Source organism: Balaenoptera ricei (assembly GCF_028023285.1).
Source record: "Balaenoptera ricei isolate mBalRic1 chromosome 4 unlocalized genomic scaffold, mBalRic1.hap2 SUPER_4_unloc_14, whole genome shotgun sequence".
Lineage (NCBI taxonomy): Eukaryota > Metazoa > Chordata > Mammalia > Artiodactyla > Balaenopteridae > Balaenoptera > Balaenoptera ricei.
Window position 1 is genome coordinate 616,838 of NW_026777426.1, and position 20,547 is coordinate 637,384.

Genomic DNA, 20,547 nt, shown 5'->3' on the forward strand with positions numbered 1-20,547 from the left:
CCCTTTTTGGCCAAGGGCATCATTGTCAACGTTTTGCCGCTTTTCACATGCTTTAAAGGCGATTCGAATCTTCCTCCTGAAATCTGTTTCCTCCAACTCTGCCTTGATTTCAAATCCTCTTCTTTGCCTTCCCTTAATATATTTGTGGACCAGAGTTATCATTTATAACTCTGCAGGTTTGTGAATTGCAGTGCCCTGAAGCTCCATTTTACAACCTGCTTTTTTGGGAGCTGGCCGAAAAACGCAGGATGGCTTCAGGCCCTATTCTGGTTCCGGGGGGCAGGCTGAGCCTGTGGTAAATTCTTCTTCCTGATGGGAAAATAGAGTGACCTGTGCCTGTCCCAACACCAAGAGCTAGTCTCTCATTGGTTCCCCGTCTTCCCGTTCACCCGCAGGACAAATTGCAACCTGTACGGAAGAGGAGGTTAAAGGTGCTGATGCTCCAAGGAGGGAGATTGCTAGTAAAGCAGCTGGAATGGTGAACACGGGCACAAGGAGATGAGAAATTAGGTGCGTTTTAGAAACCTTTCCCCACCACACGGTGTACCATCTTCGGGGATTCTCATGCATGTTTTTGATGTAGGAAGATGCCCTTGAACCTGGAGATTTGGCACCCATGCGATGGGTACCACGCAGTATTACTTTAAAGGGTCTGCGTTTGCTCACCCGACCTCACCAAACCTCTCAGACCCAAGAGTGTCCACCCTTATGTCTCATCCAGCTGTGGGTCTAGATATGGTCAATCCAGGTTGCATCACAGCCCCTGAACGCATTGTGTAAGAATTTCTCTCTCTTTCACTGTCTTTGTTTCATTGGTTTTTCAAAGTAATTTATTTTTATAATGGGGTTTAGCTGCTTTTCATTGCTGTGTTTATGCCGCTTTACACCCACTTGACACACTAACAGAGAGATATCAATACATAGGTTTTAAGATTATTACTAGTCAGATATATTCTTGTGCGGTGAATAGGGCGTGTTGAGTCCAGTTCTCTGAGCAAGGAGTAGGTCTTGTCTATTACATATTGGGTTTATGGAACGGTATCTGAGCTAATTTGAAACCCTTGTTTTATGTATCACCCCACCTCACCTTTCCCGTTAAGCAGCCATAGTGTGTTTTCTGCATGTGTGACTCTGTTCTGTTTTGTAATTCAGTTCAAGTGTAACGGTTTTTTCATTCCCTCTATAAGTGATACCTTATGAAAAGTGTCCTTTTCTGTGTGACTTATTTCACTTAGAATCGTCGTACCTAAATCCACTCATCATGCTGCTACTAGCCTTATGACATTGATTTCATGGCTGAGTGATATTCCATTGTACATAAGGACCACAACTTCTTTATCCATTTTTCTCTTTCCTGGGATATTGAAGGTGGAATGAAGTGGAGGTCCTTGTCAACAGAGCAGCCCTAAACTTTGGGGTGCTTGTGTCTTGCTGATTTTTCATTTTCCCAATTTATACCCCCATGAGTGGAAGTGCCCTATGCTCTCTAAGCTGTGTTTTTTAGATGTTTCTGGACACACTGTACACTTCTCCAGATTGGCTGTTGGCAATTTACATCCCGCTCATCAGTGTAGCAAGGCTCCCATTTCTGCATGGCCTGTAGTGCATTTCTGGTTTTGACACTTTTTTCAGCATGGCCCTTTTGACCGATGGGAAGCGAGACTTCTTTGTAGCGCTGATTTGCCTTTCTAGGTTGCTTGGTTGGCCAAAAAGGGCGTATGCGTTTTTTCCTGAATATATTCAGGAAAAAACGCATACGCCCTTTTTGGCCAAGGGCATCATTGTCAACGTTTTGCCGCTTTTCATGTGCTTTAAAGGCGATTCGAATCTACCTCCTGAAATCTGTTTCCTGCAATTCTGCCTTGATTTCAAATCCTCTTCTTTGCCTTCCCTCAATATATTTGTGGACGAGAGTTATCATTTATAACTCTGCAGGTTTGTGAATTGCAGTGCCCTGAACCTCCATTTTACAACTCGCTTTTTAGGGAGCTGGCCGCAAAAGCGCAGGATGGCTTCAGGCCCTGCTCTGCTTCTGGGGGGCAGGCTGAGCCTGTGGTTAATTCTTCTTCCTGATGGGAAAATAGAGTGACCTGTGCCTGTCTCGACACCAAGAGCTAGTCTCTCATTGGTTCCACGTCTTCCCGTTCATCCTCAGGAAAAATTGCAACCTGTACGGAACAGGAGGTTAAAGGTGCTGATGCTCCAAGGAGGGAGATTGCTAGTAAAGCGGCTGGAATGGCGAACCCGAGCACAAGGAGATGAGAAATGAGGTGCGTTTCAGAAACCTTTCCCCATCACACGGTGTACCATCTTCTGGGTTTCTTATGCATGTTTTCGATGTAGTAAGATGCCCTTGAACCTGGAGTTTTCCGACCCATGCGATGGATACCACGCAGTATTACTTTAAAGGGTCTGCGTTTGCTCACCCAACCTCACCAAACCTCTCAGCCCCAAGAGTGTCCACCCTTATGTCTCATCCAGCTGTGGGTCTAGATATGGTCAATCCAGATTGCATCACAGCCCCTGAACGCGTTGTGTAAGAATTTCTCTCTCTTTCACTGTCTTTCTTTCATGGGTTTTTCAAAGTAATTTATTTTTATAATGGGGTTTAGCTGCTTTTCACTGCTGTGTTTATGCCGCTTTACACCCACTTGACACACTAACAGAGAGATATCAATACATAGGTTTTAAGATTATTACTAGTCAGATATATTCTTGTGCGGTGAATAGGGCGTGTTGAGTCCAGTTCTCTGAGCAAGGAGTAGGTCTTGTCTATTACATATTGGGTTTATGGAACGGTATCTGAGCTAATTTGAAACCCTTGTTTTATGTATCACCCCACCTCACCTTTCCCGTTAAGCAGCCATAGTGTGTTTTCTGCATGTGTGACTCTGTTCTGTTTTGTAATTCAGTTCAAGTGTAACGGTTTTTACATTCCCTCTATAAGTGATACCTTATGAGAAGTGTCCTTTTCTGTGTGACTTATTTCACTTAGAATCCTCGTACCTAAATCCACTCATCATGCTGCTACTAGCCTTAGGACATTGATTTCATGGCTGAGTGATATTCCATTGTACATAAGGACCACAACTTCTTTATCCATTTTTCTCTTTCCTGGGATATTGAAGGTGGAATGAAGTGGAGGTCCTTGTCAACAGAGCAGCCCTAAACTTTGGGGTGCTTGTGTCTTGCTGATTTTTCATTTTCCCAATTTATACCCCCATGAGTGGAAGTGCCCTATGCTCTCTAAGCTGTGTTTTTTAGATGTTTCAGGACACACCGTACACTTCTCCAGAGTGGCTGTTGGCAATTTACATCCTGCCCATCAGTGTAGTAAGGCTCCCATTTCTCCATGGCCTGTCCTCCATTTCTGGTTTTGACACTTTTTTCAGCATGGCCCTTTTGACCGATGGGAAGCGAGTCTTCTTTTTAGCGCTGATTTGCCTTTCCAGGTTGCTTGGTTGGCCAAAAAGGGCGTATGCGTTTTTTCCTGAATATATTCAGGAAAAAACGCATACGCCCTTTTTGGCCAAGGGCATCATTGTCAACGTTTTGCCGCTTTTCACATGCTTTAAAGGCGATTCGAATCTTCCTCCTGAAATCTGTTTCCTCCAACTCTGCCTTGATTTCAAATCCTCTTCTTTGCCTTCCCTTAATATATTTGTGGACCAGAGTTATCATTTATAACTCTGCAGGTTTGTGAATTGCAGTGCCCTGAAGCTCCATTTTACAACCTGCTTTTTTGGGAGCTGGCCGAAAAACGCAGGATGGCTTCAGGCCCTGTTCTGGTTCCGGGGGGCAGGCTGAGCCTGTGGTAAATTCTTCTTCCTGATGGGAAAATAGAGTGACCTGTGCCTGTCCCAACACCAAGAGCTAGTCTCTCATTGGTTCCCCGTCTTCCCGTTCACCCGCAGGACAAATTGCAACCTGTACGGAAGAGGAGGTTAAAGGTGCTGATGCTCCAAGGAGGGAGATTGCTAGTAAAGCAGCTGGAATGGTGAACACGGGCACAAGGAGATGAGAAATTAGGTGCGTTTTAGAAACCTTTCCCCACCACACGGTGTACCATCTTCGGGGATTCTCATGCATGTTTTTGATGTAGGAAGATGCCCTTGAACCTGGAGATTTGGCACCCATGCGATGGGTACCACGCAGTATTACTTTAAAGGGTCTGCGTTTGCTCACCCAACCTCACCAAACCTCTCAGACCCAAGAGTGTCCACCCTTATGTCTCATCCAGCTGTGGGTCTAGATATGGTCAATCCAGGTTGCATCACAGCCCCTGAACGCATTGTGTAAGAATTTCTCTCTCTTTCACTGTCTTTGTTTCATTGGTTTTTCAAAGTAATTTATTTTTATAATGGGGTTTACCTGCTTTTCATTGCTGTGTTTATGCCGCTTTACACCCACTTGACACACTAACAGAGAGATATCAATACATAGGTTTTAAGATTATTACTAGTCAGATATATTCTTGTGCGGTGAATAGGGCGTGTTGAGTCCAGTTCTCTGAGCAAGGAGTAGGTCTTGTCTATTACATATTGGGTTTATGGAACGGTATCTGAGCTAATTTGAAACCCTTGTTTTATGTATCACCCCACCTCACCTTTCCCGTTAAGCAGCCATAGTGTGTTTTCTGCATGTGTGACTCTGTTCTGTTTTGTAATTCAGTTCAAGTGTAACGGTTTTTTCATTCCCTCTATAAGTGATACCTTATGAAAAGTGTCCTTTTCTGTGTGACTTATTTCACTTAGAATCGTCGTACCTAAATCCACTCATCATGCTGCTACTAGCCTTATGACATTGATTTCATGGCTGAGTGATATTCCATTGTACATAAGGACCACAACTTCTTTATCCATTTTTCTCTTTCCTGGGATATTGAAGGTGGAATGAAGTGGAGGTCCTTGTCAACAGAGCAGCCCTAAACTTTGGGGTGCTTGTGTCTTGCTGATTTTTCATTTTCCCAATTTATACCCCCATGAGTGGAAGTGCCCTATGCTCTCTAAGCTGTGTTTTTTAGATGTTTCTGGACACACTGTACACTTCTCCAGAGTGGCTGTTGGCAATTTACATCCCGCTCATCAGTGTAGCAAGGCTCCCATTTCTGCATGGCCTGTAGTGCATTTCTGGTTTTGACACTTTTTTCAGCATGGCCCTTTTGACCGATGGGAAGCGAGACTTCTTTGTAGCGCTGATTTGCCTTTCTAGGTTGCTTGGTTGGCCAAAAAGGGCGTATGCGTTTTTTCCTGAATATATTCAGGAAAAAACGCATACGCCCTTTTTGGCCAAGGGCATCATTGTCAACGTTTTGCCGCTTTTCATGTGCTTTAAAGGCGATTCGAATCTACCTCCTGAAATCTGTTTCCTGCAATTCTGCCTTGATTTCAAATCCTCTTCTTTGCCTTCCCTCAATATATTTGTGGACGAGAGTTATCATTTATAACTCTGCAGGTTTGTGAATTGCAGTGCCCTGAACCTCCATTTTACAACTCGCTTTTTAGGGAGCTGGCCGCAAAAGCGCAGGATGGCTTCAGGCCCTGCTCTGCTTCTGGGGGGCAGGCTGAGCCTGTGGTTAATTCTTCTTCCTGATGGGAAAATAGAGTGACCTGTGCTTGTCTCGACACCAAGAGCTAGTCTCTCATTGGTTCCACGTCTTCCCGTTCATCCTCAGGAAAAATTGCAACCTGTATGGAACAGGAGGTTAAAGGTGCTGATGCTCCAAGGAGGGAGATTGCTAGTAAAGTGGCTGGAATGGCGAACCCGAGCACAAGGAGATGAGAAATGAGGTGCGTTTCAGAAACCTTTCCCCATCACATGGTGTACCATCTTCTGGGTTTCTCATGCATGTTTTCGATGTAGTAAGATGCCCTTGAACCTGGAGTTTTGTGACCCATGCGATGGATACCACGCAGTATTACTTTAAAGGCTCTGCGTTTGCTCCCCCAACCTCACCAAACCTCTCAGCCCCAAGAGTGTCCACCCTTATGTCTCATCCAGCTGTGGGTCTAGATATGGTCAATCCAGGTTGCATCACAGCCCCTGAACGCGTTGTGTAAGAATTTCTCTCTCTTTCACTGTCTTTCTTTCATGGGTTTTTCAAAGTAATTTATTTTTATAATGGGGTTTAGCTGCTTTTCACTGCTGTGTTTATGCCGCTTTACACCCACTTGACACACTAACAGAGAGATATCAATACATAGGTTTTAAGATTATTACTAGTCAGATATATTCTTGTGCGGTGAATAGGGCGTGTTGAGTCCAGTTCTCTGAGCAAGGAGTAGGTCTTGTCTATTACATATTGGGTTTATGGAACGGTATCTGAGCTAATTTGAAACCCTTGTTTTATGTATCACCCCACCTCACCTTTCCCGTTAAGCAGCCATAGTGTGTTTTCTGCATGTGTGACTCTGTTCTGTTTTGTAATTCAGTTCAAGTGTAACGGTTTTTACATTCCCTCTATAAGTGATACCTTATGAGAAGTGTCCTTTTCTGTGTGACTTATTTCACTTAGAATCCTCGTACCTAAATCCACTCATCATGCTGCTACTAGCCTTAGGACATTGATTTCATGGCTGAGTGATATTCCATTGTACATAAGGACCACAACTTCTTTATCCATTTTTCTCTTTCCTGGGATATTGAAGGTGGAATGAAGTGGAGGTCCTTGTCAACAGAGCAGCCCTAAACTTTGGGGTGCTTGTGTCTTGCTGATTTTTCATTTTCCCAATTTATACCCCCATGAGTGGAAGTGCCCTATGCTCTCTAAGCTGTGTTTTTTAGATGTTTCAGGACACACCGTACACTTCTCCAGAGTGGCTGTTGGCAATTTACATCCCGCCCATCAGTGTAGCAAGGCTCCCATTTCTCCATGGCCTGTCCTGCATTTCTGGTTTTGACACTTCTTTCAGCATGGCCCTTTAGACCGATGGGAAGCGAGACTTCTTTGTAGCGCTGATTTGCCTTTCCAGGTTGCTTGGTTGATCAAAAAGGGCGTATGCGTTTTTTCCTGAATATATTCAGGAAAAAACGCATACGCCCTTTTTGGCCAAGGGCATCATTGTCAACGTTTTGCCGCTTTTCATGTGCTTTAAAGGCGATTCGAATCTACCTCCTGAAATCTGTTTCCTGCAATTCTGCCTTGATTTCAAATCCTCTTCTTTGCCTTCCCTCAATATATTTGTGGACGAGAGTTATCATTTATAACTCTGCAGGTTTGTGAATTGCAGTGCCCTGAAGCTCCATTTTTCAACTCGCTTTTTTGGGAGCTGGCCACAAAAGCGCAGGATCGCCTCAGGCCCTATTCTGGTTCCGGGCGGCAGGCTGAGCCTGTGGTTAATTCTTCTTCCTGATGGGAAAATAGAGTGACCTGTGCCTGTCCCAACACCTAGAGCTAGTCTCTCATTGGCTCCCCCTCTTCCCGTTCATCCTCAGGACAAATTGCAAGCTGTACGGAACGGGAGGTTAAAGGTGCTGATTCTCCAAGGAGGGAGATTGCTAGTAAAGCGGCTGGAATGGCGAACCCGAGCACAAGGAGATGAGAAATGAGGTGCGTTTTAGAAACCTTTCCCGATCACACGGTGTACCACCTTCTGGGTTTCTCATGCATGTTTTCGAGGTAGGAAGATGCCCTTGAACCTGGAGATTTGGGACCCATGGGATGGGTAACAGGCAGTATTACTTTAAAGGATCTGCGTTTGCTCCCCCAACCTCACCAAACCTCTCAGCCCCGAGAGTGTCCACCCTTATGTCTCCTCCAGCTGTGGGTCTAGATATGGTCAATCCAGGTTGCATCACAGCCCCTGAACGAATTTTGTAAGAATTTCTCTCTCTTTCACTGTCTTTGTTTCACGGGTTTTTAAAAGGAATTTATTTTTATAATGGGGTTTAGCTGCTTTTCACGGCTGTGTTTCTGCCGCTTTACAGCCACTTGACTCACTTCCAGAGAGATATCAATACATAGGTTTTAAGATTCTTACTAGTCAGATATATTCTTGTGCGGTGAATAGGGGGTGTTGAGTCCAGTTCACTGAGCAAGGAGTAGGTCTTTCTATTACATATTGGGTTTATGGAACGGTATCTGAGCTCATTTGAAACCCTTGTTTTATGCATCACCCCACCCCACCTTTCCCGTTAAGCAGCCATAGTGTGTTTTGTAAACGTGTGACTCTGTTCTGTCTTGTAATTCAGTTCAAGTGTAGCGGTTTTTACATTCCCTCTATAAGTGATAGCTTATGATAAGTGTCTTTTTCTGTGTGACTTATTTCACTTAGAATCGTCGTAGCTAAAGCCACTCATCATGCTGCTACTAGCCTTATGACATTGATTTCATGGCTGAGTGATATTCCATTGTACATAAGGACCACCACTTCTTTATCCATTTTTCTCTTTCCTGGGATATTTAAGGTGTCATGAAGTGGAGGTTCTTGTCAACAGAGCAGCCCTAAACTTTCGGGTGCCTGTGTCTTGCTGATTTTTAGTTTTCCCAATTTATACGCCCATGAGTGGAAGTGCCCTATGCGCTCTAAGCTGTGTTTTTTTGATGTTTCAGGACACACCGTACACTTCTCCAGAGTGGCTGTTGGCAATTTACATCCCGCCCATCAGCGTAGCAAGGCTCCCATTTCTCCATGGCCTGTTCTGCATTTCTGGTTTTGACAGTTTTTTCCGCATGGCCCTTTTGACCGATGGGAAGCGAGACTTCTTTGTAGCGCTGACTTGCCTTTCCAGGTTGCTTGGTTGGCCGAAAAGGGCGTATGCGTTTTTTCCTGAATATATTCAGGAAAAAACGCATACGCCCTTTTTGGCCAAGGGCATCATTGTCGACGTTTTGCCGCTTTTCATGTGCTTTAAAGGCGATTCGAATCGACCTCCTGAAATCTGTTTCCTGCAATTCTGCCTTGCTTTCAGATCCTCTTCGTTGCCTTCCCTCAATATATTTGTGGACGAGAGTTATCATTTATAACTCTGCAGGTTTGTGAATTGCAGTGCCCCTGAGCTCCATTTTTCAACTCGCTTTTTTGGGAGCTGGCCGCAAAAGCGCAGGATCGCCTCAGGCCCTATTCTGGTTCCGGGCGGCAGGCTGAGCCTGTGGTTAATTCTTCTTCCTGATGGGAAAATAGAGTGACCTGTGCCTGTCCCAACACCTAGAGCTAGTCTCTCATTGGCTCCCCCTCTTCCCGTTCATCCTCAGGACAAATTGCAAGCTGTACGGAACGGGAGGTTAAAGGTGCTGATTCTCCAAGGAGGGAGATTGCTAGTAAAGCGGCTGGAATGGCGAACCCGAGCACAAGGAGATGAGAAATGAGGTGCGTTTTAGAAACCTTTCCCGATCACACTGTGTACCACCTTCTGGGTTTCTCATGCATGTTTTCGAGGTAGGAAAATGCCCTTGAACCTGGAGATTTGGGACCCATGGGATGGGTAACAGGCAGTATTACTTTAAAGGCTCTGCGTTTGCTCCCCCAACCTCACCAAACCTCTCAGCCCCGAGAGTGTCCACCCTTATGTCTCCTCCAGCTGTGGGTCTAGATATGGTCAATCCAGGTTGCATCACAGCCCCTGAACGCGTTGTGTAAGAATTTCTCTCTCTTTCACTGTCTTTCTTTCATGGGTTTTTCAAAGTAATTTATTTTTATAATGGGGTTTAGCTGCTTTTCACTGCTGTGTTTATGCCGCTTTACACCCACTTGACACACTAACAGAGAGATATCAATACATAGGTTTTAAGATTATTACTAGTCAGATATATTCTTGTGCGGTGAATAGGGCGTGTTGAGTCCAGTTCTCTGAGCAAGGAGTAGGTCTTGTCTATTACATATTGGGTTTATGGAACGGTATCTGAGCTAATTTGAAACCCTTGTTTTATGTATCACCCCACCTCACCTTTCCCGTTAAGCAGCCATAGTGTGTTTTCTGCATGTGTGACTCTGTTCTGTTTTGTAATTCAGTTCAAGTGTAACGGTTTTTACATTCCCTCTATAAGTGATACCTTATGAGAAGTGTCCTTTTCTGTGTGACTTATTTCACTTAGAATCGTCGTACCTAAATCCACTCATCATGCTGCTACTAGCCTTAGGACATTGATTTCATGGCTGAGTGATATTCCATTGTACATAAGGACCACAACTTCTTTATCCATTTTTCTCTTTCCTGGGATATTGAAGGTGGAATGAAGTGGAGGTCCTTGTCAACAGAGCAGCCCTAAACTTTGGGGTGCTTGTGTCTTGCTGATTTTTCATTTTCCCAATTTATACCCCCATGAGTGGAAGTGCCCTATGCTCTCTAAGCTGTGTTTTTTAGATGTTTCAGGACACACCGTACACTTCTCCAGAGTGGCTGTTGGCAATTTACATCCCGCCCATCAGTGTAGCAAGGCTCCCATTTCTCCATGGCCTGTCCTGCATTTCTGGTTTTGACACTTCTTTCAGCATGGCCCTTTTGACCGATGGGAAGCGAGACTTCTTTGTAGCGCTGATTTGCCTTTCCAGGTTGCTTGGTTGATCAAAAAGGGCGTATGCGTTTTTTCCTGAATATATTCAGGAAAAAACGCATACGCCCTTTTTGGCCAAGGGCATCATTGTCAAGGTTTTGCTGCTTTTCATGTGCTTTAAAGGCAATTCGAATCTACCTCCTGAAATCTGTTTCCTGCAATTCTGCCTTGATTTCAAATCCTCTTCTTTGCCTTCCCTCAATATATTTGTGGACGAGAGTTATCATTTATAACTCTGCAGGTTTGTGAATTGCAGTGCCCTGAACCTCCATTTTACAACTCGCTTTTTAGGGAGCTGGCCGCAAAAGCGCAGGATGGCTTCAGGCCCTGCTCTGCTTCTGGGGGGCAGGCTGAGCCTGTGGTTAATTCTTCTTCCTGATGGGAAAATAGAGTGACCTGTGCCTGTCTCGACACCAAGAGCTAGTCTCTCATTGGTTCCACGTCTTCCCGTTCATCCTCAGGAAAAATTGCAACCTGTACGGAACAGGAGGTTAAAGGTGCTGATGCTCCAAGGAGGGAGATTGCTAGTAAAGTGGCTGGAATGGCGAACCCGAGCACAAGGAGATGAGAAATGAGGTGCGTTTCAGAAACCTTTCCCCATCACATGGTGTACCATCTTCTGGGTTTCTCATGCATGTTTTCGATGTAGTAAGATGCCCTTGAACCTGGAGTTTTGTGACCCATGCGATGGATACCACGCAGTATTACTTTAAAGGCTCTGCGTTTGCTCCCCCAACCTCACCAAACCTCTCAGCCCCAAGAGTGTCCACCCTTATGTCTCATCCAGCTGTGGGTCTAGATATGGTCAATCCAGGTTGCATCACAGCCCCTGAACGCGTTGTGTAAGAATTTCTCTCTCTTTCACTGTCTTTCTTTCATGGGTTTTTCAAAGTAATTTATTTTTATAATGGGGTTTAGCTGCTTTTCACTGCTGTGTTTATGCCGCTTTACACCCACTTGACACACTAACAGAGAGATATCAATACATAGGTTTTAAGATTATTACTAGTCAGATATATTCTTGTGCGGTGAATAGGGCGTGTTGAGTCCAGTTCTCTGAGCAAGGAGTAGGTCTTGTCTATTACATATTGGTTTTATGGAACGGTATCTGAGCTAATTTGAAACCCTTGTTTTATGTATCACCCCACCTCACCTTTCCCGTTAAGCAGCCATAGTGTGTTTTCTGCATGTGTGACTCTGTTCTGTTTTGTAATTCAGTTCAAGTGTAACGGTTTTTACATTCCCTCTATAAGTGATACCTTATGAGAAGTGTCCTTTTCTGTGTGACTTATTTCACTTAGAATCGTCGTACCTAAATCCACTCATCATGCTGCTACTAGCCTTATGACATTGATTTCATGGCTGAGTGATATTCCATTGTACATAAGGACCACAACTTCTTTATCCATTTTTCTCTTTCCTGGGATATTGAAGGTGGAATGAAGTGGAGGTCCTTGTCAACAGAGCAGCCCTAAACTTTGGGGTGCTTGTGTCTTGCTGATTTTTCATTTTCCCAATTTATACCCCCATGAGTGGAAGTGCCCTATGCTCTCTAAGCTGTGTTTTTTAGATGTTTCAGGACACACCGTACACTTCTCCAGAGTGGCTGTTGGCAATTTACATCCCGCCCATCAGTGTAGCAAGGCTCCCATTTCTCCATGGCCTGTCCTGCATTTCTGGTTTTGACACTTCTTTCAGCATGGCCCTTTTGACCGATGGGAAGCGAGACTTCTTTGTAGCGCTGATTTGCCTTTCCAGGTTGCTTGGTTGATCAAAAAGGGCGTATGCGTTTTTTCCTGAATATATTCAGGAAAAAACGCATACGCCCTTTTTGGCCAAGGGCATCATTGTCAACGTTTTGCCGCTTTTCATGTGCTTTAAAGGCGATTCGAATCTACCTCCTGAAATCTGTTTCCTGCAATTCTGCCTTGATTTCAAATCCTCTTCTTTGCCTTCCCTCAATATATTTGTGGACGAGAGTTATCATTTATAACTCTGCAGGTTTGTGAATTGCAGTGCCCTGAAGCTCCATTTTACAACTCGCTTTTTTGGGAGCTGGCCGCAAAAGCGCAGGATGGCTTCAGGCCCTGTTCTGGTTCCGGGTGGCAGGCTGAGCCTGTGGTAAATTCTTCTTCCTGATGGGAAAATAGAGTGACCTGTGCCTGTCCCAACACCAAGAGCTAGTCTCTCTTTGGTTCCCCGTCTTCCCGTTCATCCGCAGGACAAATTGCAACCTGTACGGAAGAGGAGGTTAAAGGTGCTGATGCTCCAAGGAGGGAGATTGCTAGTAAAGCGGCTGGAATGGTGAACACGGGCACAAGGAGATGAGAAATTAGGTGCGTTTTAGAAACCTTTCCCCACCACACGGTGTACCATCTTCGGGGATTCTCATGCATGTTTTCGATGTAGGAAGATGCCCTTGAACCTGGAGATTTGGGACCCATGCGATGGGTACCACGCAGTATTACTTTAAAGGGTCTGCGTTTGCTCACCCAACCTCACCAAACCTCTCAGCCCCAAGAGTGTCCACCCTTATGTCTCATCCAGCTGTGGGTCTAGATATGGTCAATCCAGGTTGCATCACAGCCCCTGAACGCGTTGTGTAAGAATTTCTCTCTCTTTCACTGTCTTTCTTTCATGGGTTTTTCAAAGTAATTTATTTTTATAATGGGGTTTAGCTGCTTTTCACTGCTGTGTTTATGCCGCTTTACACCCACTTGACACACTAACAGAGAGATATCAATACATAGGTTTTAAGATTATTACTAGTCAGATATATTCTTGTGCGGTGAATAGGGCGTGTTGAGTCCAGTTCTCTGAGCAAGGAGTAGGTCTTGTCTATTACATATTGGGTTTATGGAACGGTATCTGAGCTAATTTGAAACCCTTGTTTTATGTATCACCCCACCTCACCTTTCCCGTTAAGCAGCCATAGTGTGTTTTCTGCATGTGTGACTCTGTTCTGTTTTGTAATTCAGTTCAAGTGTAACGGTTTTTACATTCCCTCTATAAGTGATACCTTATGAGAAGTGTCCTTTTCTGTGTGACTTATTTCACTTAGAATCGTCGTACCTAAATCCACTCATCATGCTGCTACTAGCCTTATGACATTGATTTCATGGCTGAGTGATATTCCATTGTACATAAGGACCACAACTTCTTTATCCATTTTTCTCTTTCCTGGGATATTGAAGGTGGAATGAAGTGGAGGTCCTTGTCAACAGAGCAGCCCTAAACTTTGGGGTGCTTGTGTCTTGCTGATTTTTCATTTTCCCAATTTATACCCCCATGAGTGGAAGTGCCCTATGCTCTCTAAGCTGTGTTTTTTAGATGTTTCAGGACACACCGTACACTTCTCCAGAGTGGCTGTTGGCAATTTACATCCCGCCCATCAGTGTAGCAAGGCTCCCATTTCTCCATGGCCTGTCCTGCATTTCTGGTTTTGACACTTCTTTCAGCATGGCCCTTTTGACCGATGGGAAGCGAGACTTCTTTGTAGCGCTGATTTGCCTTTCCAGGTTGCTTGGTTGATCAAAAAGGGCGTATGCGTTTTTTCCTGAATATATTCAGGAAAAAACGCATACGCCCTTTTTGGCCAAGGGCATCATTGTCAAGGTTTTGCTGCTTTTCATGTGCTTTAAAGGCAATTCGAATCTACCTCCTGAAATCTGTTTCCTGCAATTCTGCCTTGATTTCAAATCCTCTTCTTTGCCTTCCCTCAATATATTTGTGGACGAGAGTTATCATTTATAACTCTGCAGGTTTGTGAATTGCAGTGCCCTGAACCTCCATTTTACAACTCGCTTTTTAGGGAGCTGGCCGCAAAAGCGCAGGATGGCTTCAGGCCCTGCTCTGCTTCTGGGGGGCAGGCTGAGCCTGTGGTTAATTCTTCTTCCTGATGGGAAAATAGAGTGACCTGTGCCTGTCTCGACACCAAGAGCTAGTCTCTCATTGGTTCCACGTCTTCCCGTTCATCCTCAGGAAAAATTGCAACCTGTACGGAACAGGAGGTTAAAGGTGCTGATGCTCCAAGGAGGGAGATTGCTAGTAAAGTGGCTGGAATGGCGAACCCGAGCACAAGGAGATGAGAAATGAGGTGCGTTTCAGAAACCTTTCCCCATCACATGGAGTACCATCTTCTGGGTTTCTCATGCATGTTTTCGATGTAGTAAGATGCCCTTGAACCTGGAGTTTTGTGACCCATGCGATGGATACCACGCAGTATTACTTTAAAGGCTCTGCGTTTGCTCCCCCAACCTCACCAAACCTCTCAGCCCCAAGAGTGTCCACCCTTATGTCTCATCCAGCTGTGGGTCTAGATATGGTCAATCCAGGTTGCATCACAGCCCCTGAACGCGTTGTGTAAGAATTTCTCTCTCTTTCACTGTCTTTCTTTCATGGGTTTTTCAAAGTAATTTATTTTTATAATGGGGTTTAGCTGCTTTTCACTGCTGTGTTTATGCCGCTTTACACCCACTTGACACACTAACAGAGAGATATCAATACATAGGTTTTAAGATTATTACTAGTCAGATATATTCTTGTGCGGTGAATAGGGCGTGTTGAGTCCAGTTCTCTGAGCAAGGAGTAGGTCTTGTCTATTACATATTGGGTTTATGGAACGGTATCTGAGCTAATTTGAAACCCTTGTTTTATGTATCACCCCACCTCACCTTTCCCGTTAAGCAGCCATAGTGTGTTTTCTGCATGTGTGACTCTGTTCTGTTTTGTAATTCAGTTCAAGTGTAACGGTTTTTACATTCCCTCTATAAGTGATACCTTATGAGAAGTGTCCTTTTCTGTGTGACTTATTTCACTTAGAATCGTCGTACCTAAATCCACTCATCATGCTGCTACTAGCCTTATGACATTGATTTCATGGCTGAGTGATATTCCATTGTACATAAGGACCACAACTTCTTTATCCATTTTTCTCTTTCCTGGGATATTGAAGGTGGAATGAAGTGGAGGTCCTTGTCAACAGAGCAGCCCTAAACTTTGGGGTGCTTGTGTCTTGCTGATTTTTCATTTTCCCAATTTATACCCCCATGAGTGGAAGTGCCCTATGCTCTCTAAGCTGTGTTTTTTAGATGTTTCAGGACACACCGTACACTTCTCCAGAGTGGCTGTTGGCAATTTACATCCCGCCCATCAGTGTAGCAAGGCTCCCATTTCTCCATGGCCTGTCCTGCATTTCTGGTTTTGACACTTCTTTCAGCATGGCCCTTTTGACCGATGGGAAGCGAGACTTCTTTGTAGCGCTGATTTGCCTTTCCAGGTTGCTTGGTTGATCAAAAAGGGCGTATGCGTTTTTTCCTGAATATATTCAGGAAAAAACGCATACGCCCTTTTTGGCCAAGGGCATCATTGTCAAGGTTTTGCTGCTTTTCATGTGCTTTAAAGGCGATTCGAATCTACCTCCTGAAATCTGTTTCCTGCAATTCTGCCTTGATTTCAAATCCTCTTCTTTGCCTTCCCTCAATATATTTGTGGACGAGAGTTATCATTTATAACTCTGCAGGTTTGTGAATTGCAGTGCCCTGAAGCTCCATTTTACAACTCGCTTTTTTGGGAGCTGGCCGCAAAAGCGCAGGATGGCTTCAGGCCCTGTTCTGGTTCCGGGTGGCAGGCTGAGCCTGTGGTAAATTCTTCTTCCTGATGGGAAAATAGAGTGACCTGTGCCTGTCCCAACACCAAGAGCTAGTCTCTCATTGGTTTCCCGTCTTCCCGTTCATCCGCAGGACAAATTGCAACCTGTACGGAAGAGGAGGTTAAAGGTGCTGATGCTCCAAGGAGGGAGATTGCTAGTAAAGCGGCTGGAATGGTGAACACGGGCACAAGGAGATGAGAAATTAGGTGCGTTTTAGAAACCTTTCCCCACCACACGGTGTACCATCTTCGGGGATTCTCATGCATGTTTTCGATGTAGGAAGATGCCCTTGAACCTGGAGATTTGGGACCCATGCGATGGGTACCACGCAGTATTACTTTAAAGGGTCTGCGTTTGCTCACCCAACCTCACCAAACCTCTCAGCCCCAAGAGTGTCCACCCTTATGTCTCATCCAGCTGTGGGTCTAGATATGGTCAATCCAGGTTGCATCACAGCCCCTGAATGCGTTGTGTAAGAATTTCTCTCTCTTTCACTGTCTTTCTTTCATGGGTTTTTCAAAGTAATTTATTTTTATAATGGGGTTTAGCTGCTTTTCACTGCTGTGTTTATGCCGCTTTACACCCACTTGACACACTAACAGAGAGATATCAATACATAGGTTTTAAGATTATTACTAGTCAGATATATTCTTGTGCGGTGAATAGGGCGTGTTGAGTCCAGTTCTCTGAGCAAGGAGTAGGTCTTGTCTATTACATATTGGGTTTATGGAACGGTATCTGAGCTAATTTGAAACCCTTGTTTTATGTATCACCCCACCTCACCTTTCCCGTTAAGCAGCCATAGTGTGTTTTCTGCATGTGTGACTCTGTTCTGTTTTGTAATTCAGTTCAAGTGTAACGGTTTTTACATTCCCTCTATAAGTGATACCTTATGAGAAGTGTCCTTTTCTGTGTGACTTATTTCACTTAGAATCGTCGTACCTAAATCCACTCATCATGCTGCTACTAGCCTTAGGACATTGATTTCATGGCTGAGTGATATTCCATTGTACATAAGGACCACAACTTCTTTATCCATTTTTCTCTTTCCTGGGATATTGAAGGTGGAATGAAGTGGAGGTCCTTGTCAACAGAGCAGCCCTAAACTTTGGGGTGCTTGTGTCTTGCTGATTTTTCATTTTCCCAATTTATACCCCCATGAGTGGAAGTGCCCTATGCTCTCTAAGCTGTGTTTTTTAGATGTTTCAGGACACACCGTACACTTCTCCAGAGTGGCTGTTGGCAATTTACATCCCGCCCATCAGTGTAGCAAGGCTCCCATTTCTCCATGGCCTGTCCTGCATTTCTGGTTTTGACACTTCTTTCAGCATGGCCCTTTTGACCGATGGGAAGCGAGACTTCTTTGTAGCGCTGATTTGCCTTTCCAGGTTGCTTGGTTGATCAAAAAGGGCGTATGCGTTTTTTCCTGAATATATTCAGGAAAAAACGCATACGCCCTTTTTGGCCAAGGGCATCATTGTCAAGGTTTTGCTGCTTTTCATGTGCTTTAAAGGCGATTCGAATCTACCTCCTGAAATCTGTTTCCTGCAATTCTGCCTTGATTTCAAATCCTCTTCTTTGCCTTCCCTCAATATATTTGTGGACGAGAGTTATCATTTATAACTCTGCAGGTTTGTGAATTGCAGTGCCCTGAAGCTCCATTTTACAACTCGCTTTTTTGGGAGCTGGCCGCAAAAGCGCAGGATGGCTTCAGGCCCTGTTCTGGTTCCGGGTGGCAGGATGAGCCTGTGGTAAATTCTTCTTCCTGATGGGAAAATAGAGTGACCTGTGCCTGTCCCAACACCAAGAGCTAGTCTCTCATTGGTTCCCCGTCTTCCCGTTCATCCGCAGGACAAATTGCAACCTGTACGGAAGAGGAGGTTAAAGGTGCTGATGCTCCAAGGAGGGAGATTGCTAGTAAAGCGGCTGGAATGGTGAACACGGGCACAAGGAGATGAGAAATTAGGTGCGTTTTAGAAACCTTTCCCCACCACACGGTGTACCATCTTCGGGGATTCTCATGCATGTTTTCGATGTAGGAAGATGCCCTTGAACCTGGAGATTTGGGACCCATGCGATGGGTACCACGCAGTATTACTTTAAAGGGTCTGCGTTTGCTCACCCAACCTCACCAAACCTCTCAGCCCCAAGAGTGTCCACCCTTATGTCTCATCCAGCTGTGGGTCTAGATATGGTCAATCCAGGTTGCATCACAGCCCCTGAATGTGTTGTGTAAGAATTTCTCTCTCTTTCACTGTCTTTCTTTCATGGGTTTTTCAAAGTAATTTATTTTTATAATGGGGTTTAGCTGCTTTTCACTGCTGTGTTTATGCCGCTTTACACCCACTTGACACACTAACAGAGAGATATCAATACATAGGTTTTAAGATTATTACTAGTCAGATATATTCTTGTGCGGTGAATAGGGCGTGTTGAGTCCAGTTCTCTGAGCAAGGAGTAGGTCTTGTCTATTACATATTGGGTTTATGGAACGGTATCTGAGCTAATTTGAAACCCTTGTTTTATGTATCACCCCACCTCACCTTTCCCGTTAAGCAGCCATAGTGTGTTTTCTGCATGTGTGACTCTGTTCTGTTTTGTAATTCAGTTCAAGTGTAACGGTTTTTACATTCCCTCTATAAGTGATACCTTATGAGAAGTGTCCTTTTCTGTGTGACTTATTTCACTTAGAATCGTCGTACCTAAATCCACTCATCATGCTGCTACTAGCCTTATGACATTGATTTCATGGCTGAGTGATATTCCATTGTACATAAGGACCACAACTTCTTTATCCATTTTTCTCTTTCCTGGGATATTGAAGGTGGAATGAAGTGGAGGTCCTTGTCAACAGAGCAGCCCTAAACTTTGGGGTGCTTGTGTCTTGCTGATTTTTCATTTTCCCAATTTATACCCCCATGAGTGGAAGTGCCCTATGCTCTCTAAGCTGTGTTTTTTAGATGTTTCAGGACACACCGTACACTTCTCCAGAGTGGCTGTTGGCAATTTACATCCCGCCCATCAGTGTAGCAAGGCTCCCATTTCTCCATGGCCTGTCCTGCATTTCTGGTTTTGACACTTCTTTCAGCATGGCCCTTTTGACCGATGGGAAGCGAGACTTCTTTGTAGCGCTGATTTGCCTTTCCAGGTTGCTTGGTTGATCAAAAAGGGCGTATGCGTTTTTTCCTGAATATATTCAGGAAAAAACGCATACGCCCTTTTTGGCCAAGGGCATCATTGTCAAGGTTTTGCTGCTTTTCATGTGCTTTAAAGGCGATTCGAATCTACCTCCTGAAATCTGTTTCCTGCAATTCTGCCTTGATTTCAAATCCTCTTCTTTGCCTTCCCTCAATATATTTGTGGACGAGAGTTATCATTTATAACTCTGCAGGTTTGTGAATTGCAGTGCCCTGAAGCTCCATTTTACAACTCGCTTTTTTGGGAGCTGGCCACAAAAGCGCAGGATGGCTTCAGGCCCTGTTCTGGTTCCGGGTGGCAGGCTGAGCCTGTGGTAAATTCTTCTTCCTAATGGGAAAATAGAGTGACCTGTGCCTGTCCCAAAACCAAGAGCTAGTCTCTCATTGGTTCCCCGTCTTCCCGTTCATCCGCAGGACAAATTGCAACCTGTACGGAAGAGGAGGTTAAAGGTGCTGATGCTCCAAGGAGGGAGATTGCTAGTAAAGCGGCTGGAATGGTGAACACGGGCACAAGGAGATGAGAAATTAGGTGCGTTTTAGAAACCTTTCCCCACCACACGGTGTACCATCTTCGGGGATTCTCATGCATGTTTTCGATGTAGGAAGATGCCCTTGAACCTGGAGATTTGGGACCCATGCGATGGGTACCACGCAGTATTACTTTAAAGGGTCTGCGTTTGCTCACCCAACCTCACCAAACCTCTCAGCCCCAAGAGTGTCCACCCTTATGTCTCATCCAGCTGTGGGTCTAGATATGGTCAATCCAGGTTGCATCACAGCCCCTGAATGCGTTGTGTAAGAATTTCTCTCTCTTTCACTGTCTTTCTTTCATGGGTTTTTCAAAGTAATTTATTTTTATAATGGGGTTTAGCTGCTTTTCACTGCTGTGTTTATGCCGCTTTACACCCACTTGACACACTAACAGAGAGATATCAATACATAGGTTTTAAGATTATTACTAGTCAGATATATTCTTGTGCGGTGAATAGGGCGTGTTGAGTCCAGTTCTCTGAGCAAGGAGTAGGTCTTGTCTATTACATATTGGGTTTATGGAACGGTATCTGAGCTAATTTGAAACCCTTGTTTTATGTATCACCCCACCTCACCTTTCCCGTTAAGCAGCCATAGTGTGTTTTCTGCATGTGTGACTCTGTTCTGTTTTGTAATTCAGTTCAAGTGTAACGGTTTTTACATTCCCTCTATAAGTG

General features: G+C 44.6%; 1 long non-coding RNA gene across 2 annotated transcripts in view; it reads left to right on the plus strand.

The window, feature by feature from the left end:
* The window catches only part of LOC132358180 (uncharacterized), a 456,965-nt gene extending 447,663 nt beyond the window's left edge, over positions 1–9,302 (plus strand). For both annotated transcript variants that reach the window (XR_009500469.1, XR_009500470.1), the window contains exons 2-3: positions 7,435–7,549; positions 9,194–9,302. This is a non-coding gene — a long non-coding RNA (uncharacterized LOC132358180). The remainder of the gene's footprint in view (positions 1–7,434; positions 7,550–9,193) is intronic.
* The last annotated feature ends 11,245 nt before the right edge of the window (positions 9,303–20,547 follow it).